Below are 19,696 nucleotides of genomic sequence, written 5' to 3'. Positions count from 1 at the left end.
CGAAGGCAGCTGATAAATCTAGGAGGATGAGAACAGAGGAGAGAGATTCAGCTTTGGCAGAGCGGAGAGCCTCTGTGACTCAGAGGAGAGTGGTCTCAGTTGAGTAAGCCACCTTGAAGCCTGACTGGTTTGGGTCAAGAAGATGGTTCTGAGAGAGATAATGAGTTGGTCAGACAGCCCGCTCAAGTGTTTTGGAAAGAAAATAAATGGATACCGGTCTGTAGTTTTTTACTTCAGAGGGGATGAGTGATGGTTTCTTGAAGAGGAGAGCAACTCTGGCCATCTTGAAGTCAGAGGGGACGCAGCCAGTGGTCATGGATGAGTTGATAAGGGAAGTGAGGAATGGGAGAAGATCTACAGAGATGGTCTGGAGAAGGGAGGAGGGGTACAAGTGGGCAGGTTGTCGGGCGACCAGACATCATTAGTCACAGGATTTCATCTGGAGAGAGAGGGAGAAAGAGGTCAAGGCATATGGTAATTCTGTGTGAGTGGGACCATTGGACTCAGCAGGCTGAGTGAAAGAGGAACAGATGTTGTCAACCATTTTTCAAAAGTGGTTGACAAAGTCATCAGGCAGAGAGGGAAGGAAGGAGGTGGAGGACTAAGGAGGGAGGAGAAAGTGGAGAAGAGTTTCCCAGGAAGCTTGACATTTAGAGTGATAGACAGTGGCTGTAGCCACGGATATAGAGGAAGAGAAGGTAGAGAGGAGGGAGTGGAAGGGTGATAGGTCCTCCGGAAGTTTCGTTTTTTTTCCTGCTCAGTTGCCCAAAGCCCTGTTCTGTTAGCACGCAGTGAGTCAGTCAGCCACGGAGCGGGAGGGGAAGATCGTAAAACAAAGTAGTGATCAGAAACATGGGGTTGTTGCAGTGAGATTAGTAGGTGGACAGTCTCTTGTGAAGATGAGGTCAAGCGTATTGCCTGCTTTGTGAGTGGGAGATGACTGGGATAGGGTGAGGTCAAAAGAGAAAAGAAGTGGAAAGAAATTAATTGAAGACAGGCGTCGGGAGGTTAATGCCACCCAGTACAAGCCATCGTCAGGAAATTAACTTGGTGTCAATCTCATTGAGCAACTCACCAAGGGCACCTGGTGAGCGATAGATGACAACAATGTTAAGACTGTGAGAGAACACATAGTCAGATGACGAGAGAGCAGCTAGAGTAGCAGTGTTCTTTGGGGAAATCCATGTCTCCATCAGGGCCAAAAAGTGTAGGGACTGAAGTGTGAACTCAGCCTTATTGACCGCAGATCAGCAGTTCAGAACGCTGCCGGACACCAGGAACTCCACATGGGTTGTGCTTGCAGGGTACACTAAATTAGAAGGGTTGCAGCCACTGGAGCTTCTGTAAAACCTACAGGCAGAGGAGCAAACTGGGATGGGAAACACAGACATACTTGCAAAAGCTACAAAAGAGCAAAATGAGATCATCAGAAAATAACTAAGTAAGATACTCAAGTGAGAGTGCTGTGGAGCTTTTCTCTCTTTCCTTCTTCAAATAACTCGGTAGGACAACTCTGTCGAACGTCTTTTTTTCAGTGTCAGTCTTCATTTTGGTAACAACACTACCGCTTGACAATGCTGCCAATGAAAAAACAGTGGATGCAGTACTAGTACTACCTCCCAGCACTGATTGCTGATTGCCTGGCAGAAGTGAAAAAACTCCCTACAATACAACACACCCACAATTTAGCAAGACTAGCAAGGCCTGAAACTAATCTAATTCCAACATGACAGTCACAAGTACTGAGCAATCAGACAGCTCAAACAGCAATGATTGACTAGGCTACTGTAAAAGAAAATACTTGTCATTTTATCTTTGAACTGTCTTGCACAATTAACTTGATTGGGATCCACAACACGTCATTTACCTGATGACGGGCAAGTGAAGAAGGAGAGTCTCGTTTCATACAAGCGGATTTTCGTCCACGTTCCCTCTCCCTGCCGCCTCCTCGATTACCTTTTAACTTTTTAAAAGGAGGCGAGAGAGGACAAATTGAGAAAAGGCCCTGGATTCAGACAGGCAAAGCTTCTCATGTAAGCTAACATAAAAATACTTACTGTTAGTTATCTAGCAGGAGGAAAACAGTTTAGGAAATATAAATATAATTACCTGTCATGAACTGGTAATCTGGGAAATTAAATCATTTGAATTACATTTATCAGCTACATGAAGTGTACATGAAGTGTCCTTCCTATAACCTAATTATATAACGTTCCTTCTTGATTAGAGAATTAATTGTTAATTGTTGGGAACAAGGTGATGTGCCACGACCATTGAAAATAGGAGGCGTTAAGACCTTTTGAATTGAAACCAAGGTGGACCATGATAAGTCATATGCGGAAGCGGACTTTGTCAGGTGCTCTCGGAAATGTTTATAATTGTCGGTCCAAACTAAGGTTCACCTTCAAGCCTCTCTTATAAACACAGACCCATAGTGGCAATGGAGGCTCAACACTGCCACTGTTATGGCAGTTGTTGGTTATGGGTAGAAGAGGGTGGGTAGATCTTTCTTGTGAGGGGGACAAATTAATCAAACTGACTGGTTTTACGGTAGTGCGTAGTCACTCCCGGTCCAACTACACCCACCTCTCTTGGTCAGGGGGTCACACTAAAAGGAATGAATCCCCTGGGTCCATAAAAAAAAAAAATTGGGATCAGAATGATCCGGATTCTGTAATCTTTTTGGCAATGTGGATTTTCAATGCTTTGAACAGGGCCTAGTTTCCCAGAGCCTTCGTAGCGTTAAGATCACCATTAGAACCATTTTATGATGTATCTTTAGTAGCCAAGGTGTTTCCCAGAGCCTTCATTAGTAAGATGGCTCTAAAAAACCTTTGCACATCTACGAGTGAATCAGACCACTTGTAGAGCAGCCAAAGTGTATCATTATATTTTACCCTTCTATTTTACCGTTATGCATCACTTTATTCACAGATGATCTCCGCTAAACATAGCCTCAGATATCTTGGTTCTGTCTAACTTCCGAACGAAGATGACTACAAATACAAAGTTGCCAAAGTATTTGCAAATGTTACAAATGAGCGAAGTATAAAATTATGCTTTAAATGAAAACCGAGTTGACTTAAGAGATAAGCATGGGCCTATATGGGCTATTTCAATCATATAGAAATAAATTGAAATCCAGTTTTATTTGTCACATGTTTTGTAAACAACAGGTCTAGACTAACATTGAAATGCTAACTTATGGGCCCTTCCCAACAATGCAAAGAGAGAAAAATAAAATAGGGAATAAATACACAATGAGTAACGCTAACTTGTGTATATACACAGGCTACCAGTACTGAGTCAATGTGCAGGGGTACGAGGTAATTGAGGTAGATATGTACATATACAGTGCCTTCAGAAAGTATTAATTCCCTTTGACTTATTCCACATTTTGTAATGTTGCAGCCTCAATTCAAAATGGAATACATTTATTTTTTTCTCTCTCACCCATCTACACACACCATACCCCATAATGACAAAGTGAAAACATGTTTTTAGAAATGTATTGAGAAGTAAATACAGAAATATCTCATTTACATAAGCATTCACACACCTGAGTCAAAACCCGACTACCCAGTTGCAATGCTTGCGGTTAGCCACTGTCACCGATTCCTTCCAAACAACTCATTGTTGAATTTGCGATTTCAAGCAAAAAAAGAAACGTCCTCTCACTGTCAACTGTGTTAATTTTCAGAAAACTTAACATGGGTAAATATTTGTATGAACATAACAAGATTCAACAACTGAGACATAAACTGAACAAGTTCCACAGACATGTGACTAACAGAAATGGAATAATGTGTCCCTGAACAAAGGGGGGGTCAAAATCAAAAGTAACAGCCAGTATCTGGTGTGGCCACCTGCTGCATTAAGTACAGCAGTGCATCTCCTCCTCATGGACTGCACCAGATTTGCCAGTTCTTGCTGTGAGATGTTACCCCACTCTTCCACCAAGGAAGGGGGGAATGGCCCGAGCCCTCACACTCGATCCAACAGGTCCCAGATGTGCTCAATGGGATTGAGATCTGGGCTCTTCGCTGGCCATGGCAGAACACTGACATTCCTGTCTTGCAGGAAATCACGCACAGAACGAGTAGAATGGCTGGTGGCATTGTCATGCTGGAGGGTCATGTCAGGATGAGCTTGCAGGAAGGGTACCACACGAGGGAGGAGGATGTCTTCCCTGTAACGCACAGCATTGAGATTGCCTGCAATGACAACAAGCTCAGTCCGATGATGCTGTGACACACCGCCCCAGACCATGGCAGACCCTCCACCTCCAAATCGATCCCGCTCCAGAGTACAGCCCTTGGTGTAACGCTCATTCCTTCGACGATAAACGCGAATCCGACCATCACCCCTGGTGAGAAAAAAATGCGACTCGTCAGTGAAGAGCACTTTTTACCAGTCCTGTCTGGTCCTGCGACGGTGGGTTTGTGCCCATAGGCGACGTTGTTGCCAGTGATGTCTGGTGAGGACCTGCCTTACAACAGGCCCACAAGCCCTCAGTCTAGCCTCTCTCAGCCTATTGCGGACAGTCTGAGCACTGATGGAGGGATTGTGCGTTCCTGGTGTAACTCGGGCAGTTGTTGTTGCCATCCTGTACCTGTCCAGTAGGTGTAATGTTCGGGTGTACCGATCCTGTGCAGGTGTTGTCACACGTGGTCTGCCACTGCGAGGATGATCAGCTGTCCGTCCTGTCTCCCGGTAGCGTGTCTTAGGCGTCTCACAGTACTGACATTGCAATTTATTGCCCTGGCCACATCTGCAGGCCTCATGCCTCCTTGCAGCATGCATAAGGCACACTCACGCAGATGAGCAGGGACCCTGGACATCTTTCTATTGGTGTTTGTAAGAGCCAGTAGAAAGGCCTCTTTAGTGTCCTAAGTTTTCATAACTGTAACCTTACCTTCTATGGGCTACGTGGGACGCTAGTGTCCCACCTGCAGGACACAGCCAGTGAAATATCAGGGCGGCAAATTCAAAAACAACAAAATGTCATAATTCTACTTTCTCAAACATACAACTATCTTACACCATTTTAAAGATACACTTCTCCTTGATGTAACCACGTTGTCCGATTTCAAAAAGGCTTTACAGCGAAAACAAAACATTAGATTATGTTAGGAGAGTACATAGACAAAAATATTCACACAGCCATTTTCCAAGCAAGGACATGTATCAATAAAACCCAAAACACAGCTAAATGAAGCACGAACCTTTGACGATCTTCATCAGATGACAATCCTAGGACATTATGTTACACAATACATGTATGTTTTGTTCGATAAAGTTCATATTTATATCCAAAAACAGCATTTTACATTGGCGCGGTACCAGAGACGAAAAGTCAAAATGTTCCATTACCGTTCTTAGAAGCATGTCAAACGCTGTTTAAAATCAATCTTTATGGTATTTTTAACGTAACATTGCGATAATATTCCAACCGAACAAGAGCGTATTCATTCAAGGAGAAAAAGAAGGAGGGGCGTGCTCGCGGGATCGAGCATTTTTTGGTTTATATAGTAAGTGTTCATTCCAATCCCTTTGTTGCCAGGCAGTCCACTCAGTAACTGAGCTCCTATTATCTGCCCAGTGACAGGAGAATGCTCAAACCACTTTCTGAAGGCTTTTGACAGCCAATGGAAGCCTTAGGAAGTGTAACATAACCCCACAGATACTGTAGTTTCAAAAGGGACTAGAAAGAAGAACTACAATTTTCAGATCCTCCACTTCCTGGTTGACTTTTTCTCTGGTTTTTGCCTGCCATATGAGTTCTGTTATACTCACAGACACCATTCAAACAGTTTTAGAAACTTCAGAGTGTTTTCTATCCAAATATACTAATTATATGCATATTCTAGTTTCTGGGCCAGAGTAGTAACCTGTTTAAATTGGGTAAGTTTTTCATCCGGATGTGAAAATACTGCCCCCTAGCCCAGACAGCTTAATTGCCTACCGTCTGTAAGCTGTTAGTGTCTTAAAACCTCTCTAGGCTAGGTGGGACGGTAGCGTCCCACCTGACCAAGATTCAGTGAAAGTGCAGGGCGCCAAATTCAAACTACAGAATTGTAAATATTTAACATTTGTAACGGCCATCGTCAAAATGAGAACAATGTGCAGCGGTTACAAAACCAGCAACAGTTCTGTCAGGTTACAAAACTAAACAGAAAACATTCACCCACAAAACCCAAAGGAAAAACAGGCTGCCTAAGTATGACTCCCAATCAGCAACAACCATGTACAGCTGTTCCTGATTGGGAGCCATACCCGGCCGAAACAAAGCAATCCCAAACATAGAAAAACCAACATAGAATGCCCACCCAAATCACACCCTGACCAAACCTAAATAGAGACATAAAAAGGATCTCTCAGGTCAGGGCGTGACAACATTCTTGAAAATACACATGCAATATGTCAAAATAAATCTTAACTTCTTGTTAATCCAGCCGCGGTGTCAGATTTCAAAAAGGCTTTACGGCGAAAGCAAACCATGCGATTATCTGAGGACAGCACCCCCCCATACAAATGCATAATCATTTTCAACCAGGCAGGTGGCGACACAAAAGTCAGAAATAACGATATAATTCATGCCTTACCTTTGAAGATCTTCTTCTGTTGGCACTTCAATATGTCCCAGAAACATCACAAATGGTCCTTTTGTTCGATAAACTCCTTTTTTATATCCCCAAAATGTCTACAAATTATCTATTAAATAACCTGTAAACTTTATCCAAACATTTCAAACAACTTTCCTAATCCATCCTTAGGTATCCTAAAATGTAAATAATCGATCAAATTTAAGACGGAATATACTGTGTTCAATAGCGGATAAAATCAAAGTGGAGCGAGCTACAGGTCGAGCACCCCAAACAAAAGAGTCCACTTGGCTTGACACTCATTCTGAATAGCCATACTTCTTCATTTCTCAAAGGAAAAACATCAACCAATTTCTAAAGACTGTTGACATCTAGTGGAAGCCATAGGAACTGCAACCAGGTGCCTCATAAATCTAGTTTACCATAGAAAACCAATTGAAAACACAGTGAACTAAAAAAAAAAAAAATCCTGGATGGTTTGTCCTCGGGGTTTCGCCTGCCAAATAAGTTCTGTTATACCCACAGACATAAACGTTAGAGTGTTTTCTATCCAAATCTACCAATTATATGCATATCCTAGCTTCTGGGCCTGAGTAGCAGGCAGTTTACTTTGGGCATGCTTTTCATCCGGAAGTCAAAATACCGCCCCTATCCCAAAGATGTTAACAACTGTTCCACAGGTGCATGTTCATTAATTGTTTATGGTTCATTGAACAAGCATGGGAAACAGTGTTAAAACCCTTTACAATGAAGATCTGTGAAGTTATTTGGATTTTTACGAATTATCTTTGAAAGACAGGGTCCTGAAAAAGGGACATTTCTTTTTTTGTTGAGTTTAGAATCACCCATGGCAGTGATTACAGCTGTGAGTCTTTCTGGGTAAGTCTCGAAGAGCTTTGCACACCTGGATTGTACAATATAAAAATTATTCAAACTCTGTGAAGTTGTTCACCATTGCTAGACAGCCATTTTCAAGTCTTAGCATACATTTTCAAGATGATTTAAGTCAAAACTGTAACTAGGCCACTCAGGAACATTCAATGTAGTCTTGGTAAGCAATTCCAGTGTATATTTGGTCTTGGGTTTTAGGTTATTGTCCTGCTGAAAGGTGAATTTGTCTCCCAGTGTCTGTTGGAAAGCAAACCAAACCAGGTGACTGTGTTTAGCTCTATCCAGTTTCTTTTTATTCTAAAAAACTCCCTAGTAATTGCCGATGACATTATACAGCCACCACCATGCTTGAAAATATGAAGAGTGGTACTCAGTGGTGTTGGACTTGCCCCAAACATGATGCTTTATTATTTAGACATACAGATAATTTCTTTAATACATTTTTTGCAATTATACTTTAGTGCCTTATTGCAAACTGGATGCATGTTTTGGAATATTTTTATTCTATACAAGCTTCCCTCTTTTCACTCTGTCATTTAGGTTAGTATTTCGGAGTAATTACAATGTTGTTGATCCATCCTCAGTTTTGTCCAATCACAGCCATTAAACTCTGTTCCTGTTTTAAAGTCACCATTGGCCTCATGGTGAAATCCCTGAGCGGTTTCCTTCACCTACGGGAACTGGAATTAGGAACGATATCTTTGTAGTGACTGGGTGTATTGATACACCATCCAAAGTGTAATTAATAACTTCATCATGCTCAAAGGTATATTCAGTGTCTGCTTTTTTATCCAATTTTTGCCCATCTACCAATGGGTGCCCTTTGCGAGACATTGAAAACCTCCCTGGCCTTTGGGGTTGAATCTGTGTTGGAAATTCACTGCTCAACTGAGGGACCTTGTATGTGTGGGGTACAGAGATGAGGTAGTCATTTAAAAATATTATGCTAAAAACTATTATTGCAACATATTAGGTGACTTGTTAAGCAAATTGTCACGTCCTGACCAGCAGAGGGCGTATTGCTTAGTCTTGGTCAGGATGTGGCAGGTGGTTTGTGTTTGTTAAATGTTGTGTTGGTGATTGGGACTTCCAATTGAAGGCAGGTGTGTATAGTTGCCTTTGATTGGAAGTCCTATATAGGTGTGTGTGTTTTTCTTTGGGGTTGTGGGGAATTGATTTTGCACTGCGTTTTGTATAGCCTGCAAGACTGTCCATGTCGTGAGTACTGTCTAGTGTTGTTTTTCAAGTGGATGCCTTACATGTTTTGTCAGTAATAAACATGAGTGTCCACAATCCCGCTGCGCCTTGGTCCTTCTCTCTCCCATGCGACATATTTGCCGAAGAGTATGACATTTTCTGTGACAGAATTCCCCACCAAACCTGGACCAAGCAGCGGAAGAAGTCTGGCGAGGACTGGGGAATGCGACGGGTAAGGGAGACCGAGAGGCACCCCCAAGATTTTTTTAGGGGGGGGCACAAGGGCTGTTTGACGGGGCAAGACTGGAGTGCCAGTCAACAGTCACCAGAGCTGCCCGCCAGTCAACAGTCACCAGAGCTGCCCGCCAGTCAACAGTCGCCAGAGCTGCCCGCCAGTCAACAGTCGCCAGAGCTGCCCGCCAGTCAACAGTCGCCAGAGCTGCCCGCCAGTCAACAGTCGCCAGAGCTGCCCGCCAGTCAACAGTCACCAGAGCTGCCCGCCAGTCGTAAGTCGCCAGAGCTGCCCGCCAGTCGTAAGTCGCCAGAGCTGCCCGCCAGTCGTAAGTCGCCAGAGCTGCCCGCCAGTCGTACGTCGCCAAAGCCGCCCACCAGTCGTACGTCACCAGAGCCGCCCGCCAGTCAGGAGTCACACGAGCCGCCCGCCAGTCAGGAGTCACCAGAGCCACCCGCCAGTCAGGAGTCGCCAGAGCCGCCCGCCAGTCAGGAGCCGCCAGAGCCGCCCGCTAGTCAGAAGCTGCCAGAGTGGCCCGACTGCCCGGAACTGCCAGAGTGGCCCTCCTGTCCTCCGGCCCAGCCCGAGTGGCCCTCCTGTCCTCCGGCCCAGCCCGAGTGGCCCTCCTGTCCTCCGGCCCAGCCCGAGTGGCCCTCCTGTCCTCCGGCCCAGCCCGAGGGGCCCTCCTGTCCTCCGGCCCAGCCCGAGGGGCCCTCCTGTCCTCCGGCCCAGCCCGAGGGGCCCTCCTGTCCTCCGGCCCAGCCCGAGTGGCCCTCCGGTCCTCCAGCCCAGCCCGAGTGGTCCGTCTGCCAGGGTCAGCCCGAGTGGCACGTCTGCCAGGGTCAGCCCGAGTGGCACGTCTGCCCGGCGCAGCTAGCGGCGCCACCGAAGTGGGCGACGCCAAAGGTGGAACGAAGTCCACGTCCTGCACCTGAGCCACCTCCAGGATAGGTGGGTTGGGGAGGGAGGGTGTAGCACAGTGCCGTCGGTGACGGCAGTCACCCTCCCTTCCCTCCCTTATTGTTTAGGGGTTATTGTTTGTTGGTTTTGTTGGGGTATTGGGGATTTTCTTGTGTTTCTCTTTTTTTTAGGTGCATCCCGGGGTCTGCACCTTGAGGGGGGGGTACTGTCACGTCCTGACCAGCAGAGAGCGTATTGCTTAGTCTTGGTCAGGATGTGGCAGGTGGTTTGTGTTTGTTAAATGTTGTGTTGGTGATTGGGACTTCCAATTGAAGGCAGGTGTGTATAGTTGCCTTTGATTGGAAGTCCTATATAGGTGTGTGTGTTTTTCTTTGGGGTTGTGGGGAATTGATTTTGCACTGCGTTTTGTATAGCCTGCAAGACTGTCCATGTCGTGAGTACTGTCTAGTGTTGTTTTTCAAGTGGATGCCTTACATGTTTTGTCAGTAATAAACATGAGTGTCCACAATCCCGCTGCGCCTTGGTCCTTCTCTCTCCCATGCGACATATTCGCCGAAGAGTACGACATTTTCTGTGACACAAATTTTTACTCCAGAACTTAAACGAAACGGTTGAATACTTATTGACTCAAGATATTTCAGCTTTAAATGTTATATTAATTTGTAAAAAATTCTAAAAACAGAATTCCACTTTCACATTATGGGGTATTGTGTGTAGGCCAGTGACACAAAATCTAAATTGAATACATTTTCAATTCATGCTGTAACACAACAAAATGTGGAAAAAGTCAAGGGGTGTGAACACTTTCACACAGTAGCAGCAATGTATGTGATGAGTCAAAAGAGTTAGTGCAAAAAGGGTCAATGCAGATAGTCCGGGTAGCTATTTGGTTAACTATTTATCGGTCTTATGTCTTGGGCGTAGAAGCTGTTCATTGTCCTGTTGGTTCCAGACTTGGTGCATCGGTACCGCTTGCCATGCGGTAGCAGAGAGAACAGTCTATGTGGCTGGAATATTTGACCATTTTTAGGGCCTTCCTCTGACACCGCCTGGTATAGAGGTCCTAGATGGCAGGGAGCTCAGACCAAGTGATGTACAAGGCCGTACACACTATCCTCTGTAGTGTGATGATGCAGCCAAGATGCTCTCAATGGTGCACCTGTAGAACTTTTTGAGGATCTGAGTGGCCATGCCAAATCTTTTCAGCCTCCTGAGGGGGATGTGTCATTGTTGTGTCTTCTTCAATACTCTTGGTGTGTGTGGTCTATGTTAATTCCTTAGTGATGTGGACACCGAGGAACTTGAAGCTCTCAACCCGATCCACTACAGCCCTGTCGATGTGGATGGGGTGTGCTCAGCCCTCCGTTTCCTGTAGTCCATGATCAGCTCCTTTGTCTTGCTGACGTTGAGGGAGAGGTTGTTGTCCTGGCACCACACTGCCGGGTCTCTGACCTCTTCCCTATAGGCTGTCTCATCGTTGTCGGTGTTCAGTCCTACCACCGTGATGTCATCAGCAAACAATGTTTTATTTATTACACTCATATAGCAGTCAATACGAACTGAAAACCATGAGTTAATGGATAAGAGCAACAAAATAAAAAAATAAGAGGTTTATTTATCCATAATATCCTGCAGTATTAAAGTGAATCATTAATCAATAACAGAAATATGGGATTGGTGACCTCATGTACCATTCAGTTCTAGACTTTGGTATAGTCAGTTGGTTTTGGCTGCGGGTGTTCCTGGCTGTCACTGTGATTCAGTCAGGGGGTAGCCAGTCTCTGAATATATGTTTTAGGAGGCTGACAGAGAAGTCATGCAGAGTTGTGTCTGTCTTTCTTGAAGCCGGGGTGGGGACAGGGTCTGATGTGCCTCAGTATAACTGGAGTATCCTCCTAGAATGGTGGCATCCTCTCTTCTGAATAGACTGGAATAGACTGGGCCTGGGTCAGTGAGCTGTTCCAAGCGGTAGCAGCATACTCCAGGGTAGGGAATATGTAGCCGGTGTAAATACTCACCAGTTCTTCCTGTGGCCCATGGAACCTTTTAAGGCGGCAAAGGAGAAAACGTTTTCTGTTGCTCTTGGTTGCAACCTGCTCTTCACATTGTAAGTCCTTCTGTACCATTACCCCTAAAATCTTCACACTAATTGATTGATCAAATTTCATAGACCATTTTTTTTTAAATACATACGTAAGGGTGCTCCAGTAGGTGACGCATCCACATACAATTTAAGAAAATCTTCCAGGATAACACAAAAAAGCTTAAAAGCTTATTTCCATGGTGGTCCTTTTGGGCCACACACTTTGAGATCCTGGCCCTCGATCTGGAGAGGGCATGAGACAGGTTGATTTATTGTGACGGTCACAGATATGGACCATGCACTTGGCAGGGTTCAGTGACATTCTGCTTGCATGATACCACGTGTCGAAGTCGTTCAGGGCCTGCTGTGGTGTACTGATGTTTCTTGTTGTACACGTGTGGACCAGATTTAGATAGTCAACATATTTCCCCCTATTGTCGACATCCTGGGCTGCACTGTCTATGACCGCAAGGAAGATTAGAGGACCCAGAAGAGTTAATTTAGCCACACCTCCCGTCTGCTCCTGCCAGTCTGAGAGGCCGTCTTAGTAGCGTACCTATTGTTTGCGGCCGGTCACAAAAGTGCAGAGCCATGCTGTGAGGGCAGGTGTGACTCCCAGTTGTATTAGGTGTTCAATGGCAATGGTGTAGTCAATTTTGTCAAAGGCCTTGTAGAAGTCAGTGGTAATTAGGATGGTTATGGTGGAGAGGATGTCTGATTGCTTATATAAACAGTCCAGGAGGCTAACAAGTGCAGGGGTATATGATCTTTCTGGTCTGCTTCCAAACTGTCTGCGGTCTATGTTGCGTGTAATGTCTTCCTTCATCCAGGTGGCAGTGAAGCTCTCAGCAACTTTTGATAGTTGTGGTGTCAGGGATATTGGCCGTAGCTGGTCGATTTACGGAAGGTGGGTCTTGGGGATGGGCACGACGGTGGCTTCTTTCCACTGGGAGGGGAATTCACCTTGCTGGAATTAAGTATTGAGGATGTCACATGGGTTGACTCAACTTGCAGGCAAATTCTCGTAGGATCCGCTGTGGCACACCGCGGGCTTTGATCACATGCAGCTTGTCATACACCTCCCAGGGTTCGAGGCTGGGAGGATTGTTGTGTCCAGTGATTGGCTGACCTGAGAAAACCGGTTGTTAATTTCAGTTGCTATTCCAACTTTATTGTTCTGATCATAGCTAAGAGGGGCCTTTTTCATTCCAGACATGGTTTGCACCTGTCTGGGCCACTGTTTAGGTTTTTCTTTTTTTAAGATGAGCAATCTGGTTAGAATAAAATTCTGTTTTGTGCTCTGTTTTGCATGACGGATGGCTTTCTGAACTTTGTTCCTGTAGAATCTTTCCAAGCCCATATTCCTTTTGACAACGAGTGATCAGGTTCTTGATATCAGCTGTCATCCAAAGTTTGTCAGTAGGGTACATTTTCACAGCTAGGACAGAGAACGTGATAGTTACACACAGAGGTCAATGTGCTATAGAAGGCAGCAGTCTTGGATGTTGCATCAGGGATGTTGTGTACTGCTTGGTTGTGATCCACTTTCCAAAACTGTTCAGGTTCGATTGTCTGATTGGGCAATACTCTCGCTTCTGTTTTTTTGGGCTCTTGTCACTGAGGATAATGGGTGGTAGGATGGTTGGTTTATGGTACAATTGTGTCATGTTTGTAATGATTAGGTCCAGTATTGCCTCACCTCTGGTACCATCTTGCACAACTTGGGTTAGCCCATTTCCTTGATAGACAGTGTTTGTGTAAAATCTATTAAAAGTCTCCTAGTGTGACAATAGCATAGTTAGGATACTCAATTTTTAAATAGGTCTGATGATGTTATAAGATGGTCTCTTAACGCATTTTGGTGAGGAGACTGAGGGGGGATGTAAACAGTACATATGGCAATAGAGAGGGGGCGAGGCCGGTGGCAAGGTCTCACCCAAAACCACAGGCACTCCAAATATTCTGGGACAGGGATATATGACAGCTTGCGGGATGAGATGCTATCTCTAATGTACTTAGACATGCCTCCTCCACTGCGATTGGTTCGACACTTAGAATAGTGGGAGTAGCCATCTACTCCGAGCGCTTCCTCTGGGTGATGCGAGGAAAACCAGGATTCAGAAATTGTAGCGATGTCAGCTTTGTTAATGGACAAGGTTGCTTCTAGCCCCCCCACACAGCTTTTTTTTGCCCTCCGAACAGCCTCAGTTTGTCAGGGCATGGACTCTACAAGATGTCGAAAGCGTTCCACAGGGATGCTGGCCCATGCTTCCAATGCTTCCCACAGTTGTGACAAGTTGGCTGGATGTCCTTTGGGTGGTGGACCATTCTTGATACACACAGGAAACTGTTGAGCATGAAAAACCCAGCAGCGTTGCAGTTCTTGACACAAACTGGGATCTTGCTGGTTTACAATGGTCTGGATGTCAATTAAGTTTTGCGCGTTTGTCTGATGCGGGAGTGCATTATTTAAAGTTTGGGAGCACTCGGAGCATCCATTTCCAACAATAGTTTGAATATACCGGGAGTTACAACTTGCTCTCTTCCCTCTCCGGCATCCTCTCTGGCGAAGTATACTGTGAGCTTTGAAGAAATCCTTGATGTCGAAAGTAATGGGTGTTCGCATCTTTTGAAAACTTCTTAAGAATGTCAGTGAGTAGCTCTGGGATGCTGAGCAGTTTGATGAAGAAGTTTGTTTAATCATCCAGTTTAGCATTTTCCTTATAGGATTTCAAGATATTTACTATGTAGACTTGATAAGCTACCAGAAAATTAAAGTTTAAGTAAAATGTGTACATAGAAAACAATTAAAGATTAAATTAGCAGGAGTAAACAACCAAGGCTGCCATATGGCGCCATGGAATCCACGGAACCTGGGTGAACAGGGAGTGCAGGAGGGGACTAAGCACGCACCCCTGAGGGGCTCCCATGTTGAGGGTCAGCGTGGTGGATATAATATGCCTATGCTCACCACTTGAGGACGGCCCGCCAGGAAGTCCAGGATCCAGTTGCAGAGGGAGGTGTTCAGTTGAGCTTGGAGGGGACTATGGTGTTGAACGCTGAGCTATAGTTGATGAACAGCATTCTCACATACACTGTAGGTGTTCCTCCTGTCCAGGTGGGAGTGAGCAGTATGGAGTGCAATAGAGATTTCGTCAACTGTGTATCTGATGGGGCGGTATGCGAATTGGAATGTGTCCAGGGTGTCTGGGATGATGATGTTGATGTGAGCCATGACCAGCCTTTCAAAGCATTTCATGGCTATAGATGTGAGTGCTATGGGGCGATAGTCATTTAGACAGGCTACCTTCACGTTCTTGGGAAACGGGACTATGGTGGTCTGCTTGAAATATGTAGATATTACAGACGGTATCAGGGAGAGGTTACAAATGTCAGTGAAGACACTTGCCAGTTGGTCAGTGCATGTGCAAAGTACGGGTTCTGGTAATCTGTCTGGCCCCACGGCCTTGTGAATGTTAACCTGCTTAAAGGTCTTACTAACATCGGCTATGGAGAGCAAGCTAACACAGTCATCCGGAACAGTTGGTGCTCTCATGGATGATTCAGTGTTGCTTGCCTTGAAGCGAACATAGAAGGCATTTAGCTCGTCTGGTAAGCTTGTGTCACTGGGCAGTTCGTGGCCTGGTTTTCCTTTGTAATCCATTATAGTTTGCAAGCCCTGGTTCATTTGATGAGCATCAGAACCGGCGTAGTAGGGTTCGATCTGAGACCTGTATTGACGGTTTGCCTGTTTGATGGCTCATCGGAGGTTGTAGCAGGATTTCTTATAAGTGTCCGGGTTAGCGTCCCGCTCCTTGAAACCGGCAGCTCCAGCTGTTGCTTGTAATCCATGGCTTCTGGTTGGGATATGTACGCATGGTCACTGTGGGGGCTATGTTGATGCACTTGGTAATGAAGCCGGTGACTGATGTGGTAAACTCCTCATTGTTATCAGATGAATCCTAGAACATATTCCAGTGCTAGTGAAACAGTCCTGTAGCTTAGCAACCGCTTCATCGGACCACTTTCGTAATTGTTTCTTCCTGTTTGAGATAGCAGAAATCAGGAGGATAGAGTTATGGTCAGATTTGCCAAAGGGACGGCGAGGGAGAGCCTTGCATGTGCTTCTGTTTGTGAAGTAAAGGTGCCATAAATGTTGTTGCTTCTAGTTGCACAGGGTGACATGCTGGAAAAAAATTGGGTGAAATGGATTTTAGTTTCTCTGCATTAAAATCACCGGCCACAACAAGCATGACTCAGGGTGCGCATTTTTTTGCTTGCCTATGGCCCTATACAGCTCATTGAGTGCGGCCTTAGCGCCAGCATCTATGAAAATTATAGATGAAAACTCCCTTGGTAAATAGTATGGTCTGCAGCTTATCATGAGTTATTCTAACTAGCAAAAACTTGAGACCTCCTTAACATTAGAAATCGCACACCAGCTGTTGTTAACAAAGACACACCCCTCCCCCCTCATCTTAACCAAGGCTGCCAACCTGTCTTAACGATGCATGGAAAAGCCAGCAAGATGTATATTATCCATATCCTTGTTCAGCCAGGACTCCGTGAAACTTGGAATATTACAGTTCTTCAGGTCCTGTTGATAAGATAGTTCTGAACAGAGTTCGTCCAGTTTGTTCTCTTGTGGCTGTATGTTCGCAAACAGAACGGAGGGTAGAGGCGGTTTATTTGCACACCATTGAGGTTTAGTCAGGATGCCTGCTCTTTTGCCTCTGCGCCGTCACTTCCTTTTTTGAGTCCCGGGGATTAGGGCCTGGTCCGTGCCGACTAGTTGAAGTAGAAATTGTCATCCAAATCGTGGTTAGTGATCGCTGTTCTGATCTCCAGAAGCTGGTTTTGGCCATAGGAAATGATAGTGGAGACATTATGTAAAAAAAAATTGAAATCAGCATAAAAAACTAAATAAAACATCTGCTATCCCCCGCAATGCCTACTTAGATCAATTGAGGTCGATTTTACCACTAAGCTACTGTCTGTTTGCCTGTTTAATGATGTGTGACAACATGTGCGCAATGATGTGTCCAATATGTAATTTAATGCATTATTACTGGGTAAGCATAATAAGCCACCTCAATTGCCTATTTTCAGCCATAGGTGGTTTTCTAAACATTTTCATCTTAGTTACATTGATATGTCTTAGTTGTAGTGACATTCTAAATCCACCCTTCCAGTGGGATCAAGATAATCCAGATTTTTGGCATCAAAAAATGACATTTAATTATTATTAAAGGTCAGATTGGATTACCAAATCCGAATCCCTATCCAGAGGATCAGAATCAGTTTACCACTAAGTGTGTTGTTGACGAAACCTGTTCTACTAGCCTGAGTTATTATACTCGACACTGACATAAATGTTTCAAAACGCGAATTCTAATTATTTGTGTGATTGGTGTAGCCCTTACCTTGGCCTTTTTTTGATAGCCGTGTTGTTCTCTCTTGGACAAGTTGTGGGTTACCTGTCAAGAGGAGACACATGGACGCCCGGTTGGCTTAGCTAGCCTAGCTAGCCTGGAGCCTCAAATGGAGGATGCTATCAAACATTTTCAACGCTGCAGGAGCTGTGTTTATTTTGCTTGATTCCGGGACAATATGGACCGCCCGGACTTTCAATGTAACAACTGTTTGCTTGCAGAGGACTACAGGGGCAAAGTGGCAAACAAGTAGCAAACCTGGACAAGCTACTGGGGAATCCACGGGCGGCTACTTTTTCTTTCACTTCTACCCCAGTAGCCGGACGCCACTCTGGTCTGGTGGAAGTGTCGCCGCCGTGTCGGCTCTCCACAGCCGACTGGCTTGTACTCTGCAGGGATCCCTCCCAAATGGGTCTCCCCCATCCCTAGCTCCTGGATGACTTGGTGGATGTTCCTGTTCTCGATCCTACCAACCAGTCATGGAGATATGTCACTCGACATGGAAGTCAAAAACAGCATCCTCTGGCACCGGCGCCTTGTGGAGATGTTAAGCTTGGACCGGACACAGACCAGAAACATTCCATTGATCAGGGACTTGGAGACTATTCAGGATTGAGGCAACAACGAACGGAGCAAAGTATAGAGAGATCCTTGATGAAAACCTGCTCCAGAGTGCTCAGGACCTCAGACTGGGGCGAAGTTTCACCTTCCAACAGGACAACGACCCTAAGCACACAGCCAAGACAATGCAGGAGTGGCTTCTGGAAAAGTCTCTGAATGTCCTTGAGTGGCCCAGTCAGAGCCCGGACTTGAACCAGATCGAACATCTCTGGAGAGACCTGGAAATAGCTGTGCAGCAACGCTCCCCATCCAACATAGCAGAGCTTGAGAGGATCTGCTGAGAAGAATGGGAGATAGTCCCCATATACAGGTGTGCCAAGCTTGTAGTCATACCCAAGAAGACTTGAGGCTGTAATCGCTGCCAAAGGTGGGTCAACAAATTACTGAGTAAAGGGTCTGAATATTTATGTAAATGTGATATTTCAGTTTTTATTTGTAATAAATTAAGAAACATTTCTAAAAACCAGTTTTTGCTTTGTCAATATGAGTTATTGTGTGTAGACTGATGAGAAAAAAAAAGAATTAATCCATTTTAGAATAAGGCTGTAACTCAATAAAATGTGGAAAAAGTCAAGGGGTCTGAATACTTTCCAAAGGCACTGTAATCCAAGTAGTATCAGGAATTCCACAGGACAGCTGTCTAGGCCTCTTACTTTTTAATCTTTACTAATGACATGCCACTAACTTTAAGTAAAGCCAGTGTGTCTATGTATGCGGATGACTCAACACTATACATGTCAGCTACTACAGCGACTGAAATTATTTTCAGAGTGGGTGGCAAGGAATAAGTTAGTCCTACATATTTCAAAAACTAAAATAATTATATTTGGGACAAATCATTCACTAAACCCTAAACCTCAACTAAATATTTTAATGAATAATGTGGAAATTGAGCAAATTGAGGTGACTAAACTGCTTGGAGTAACCCTGGATTGTAACCTGTCATGGTCAAAACATGTTGATACAACAGTAGCTAAGATTGGGAGAAGTCTGTCCATAATAAAGCTCTGCTCTGCCTTCTTAACATCACTATCAACAAGGCATGTCCTACAGGCCCTAGTTTTGTCACACTTGGACTGCTGTTCAGTCGTGTGGTCAGGTGCCACAAAGAGGGACTTAGGAAAATTACAATTGGCTCAGAACAGGGCAGGACGGCTTGCCCTTAAATGTACATGGAGAGCTAACATGAATAATATGCATGTCAATCTCTCATGGCTCAAAGTGGAGGAGAGATTGACTTCATCACTACTTGTTTTTGTAAGAAGTATTGACATGCTGAATGCACCGAGGTGTCTGTTTAAACTACTAGCACACAGCGCAGACACCCCATGCATACCCTACAAGACATGCCACCAGAGGTCTCTTCACATTCCCTAAGTCCAGAACAGACTCTGAGAGGCACAGTACTACATAGAGCCATGACTACATGGAACTCTATTCCACATCAGGTAACTGATGCAAGCAGTAGAATCAGATTTTAAAAACAGATAAAAATACACCTTATGGAACAGCGGGGACTGTGAAGACACACACACACAGGTACAGACACAGACATATACACACACATGCTAGCACACGCACTCTACACACCCGTACATTGAAATATTGTTGTATGGTGGTATTATACATTTTGTATTGTAGATATGTAGTGGTGTAATGTTATATGATGTACTGTTTTATCTTTTGTTTTATGTGTGATGTAAGTGCCATAATG

The sequence above is a fragment of the Salmo salar genome, chromosome ssa14 (assembly GCF_905237065.1).
Source record: "Salmo salar chromosome ssa14, Ssal_v3.1, whole genome shotgun sequence".
Classification (NCBI taxonomy): Eukaryota; Metazoa; Chordata; class Actinopteri; order Salmoniformes; family Salmonidae; genus Salmo; species Salmo salar.
This window is presented reverse-complemented; position numbering follows the sequence as displayed.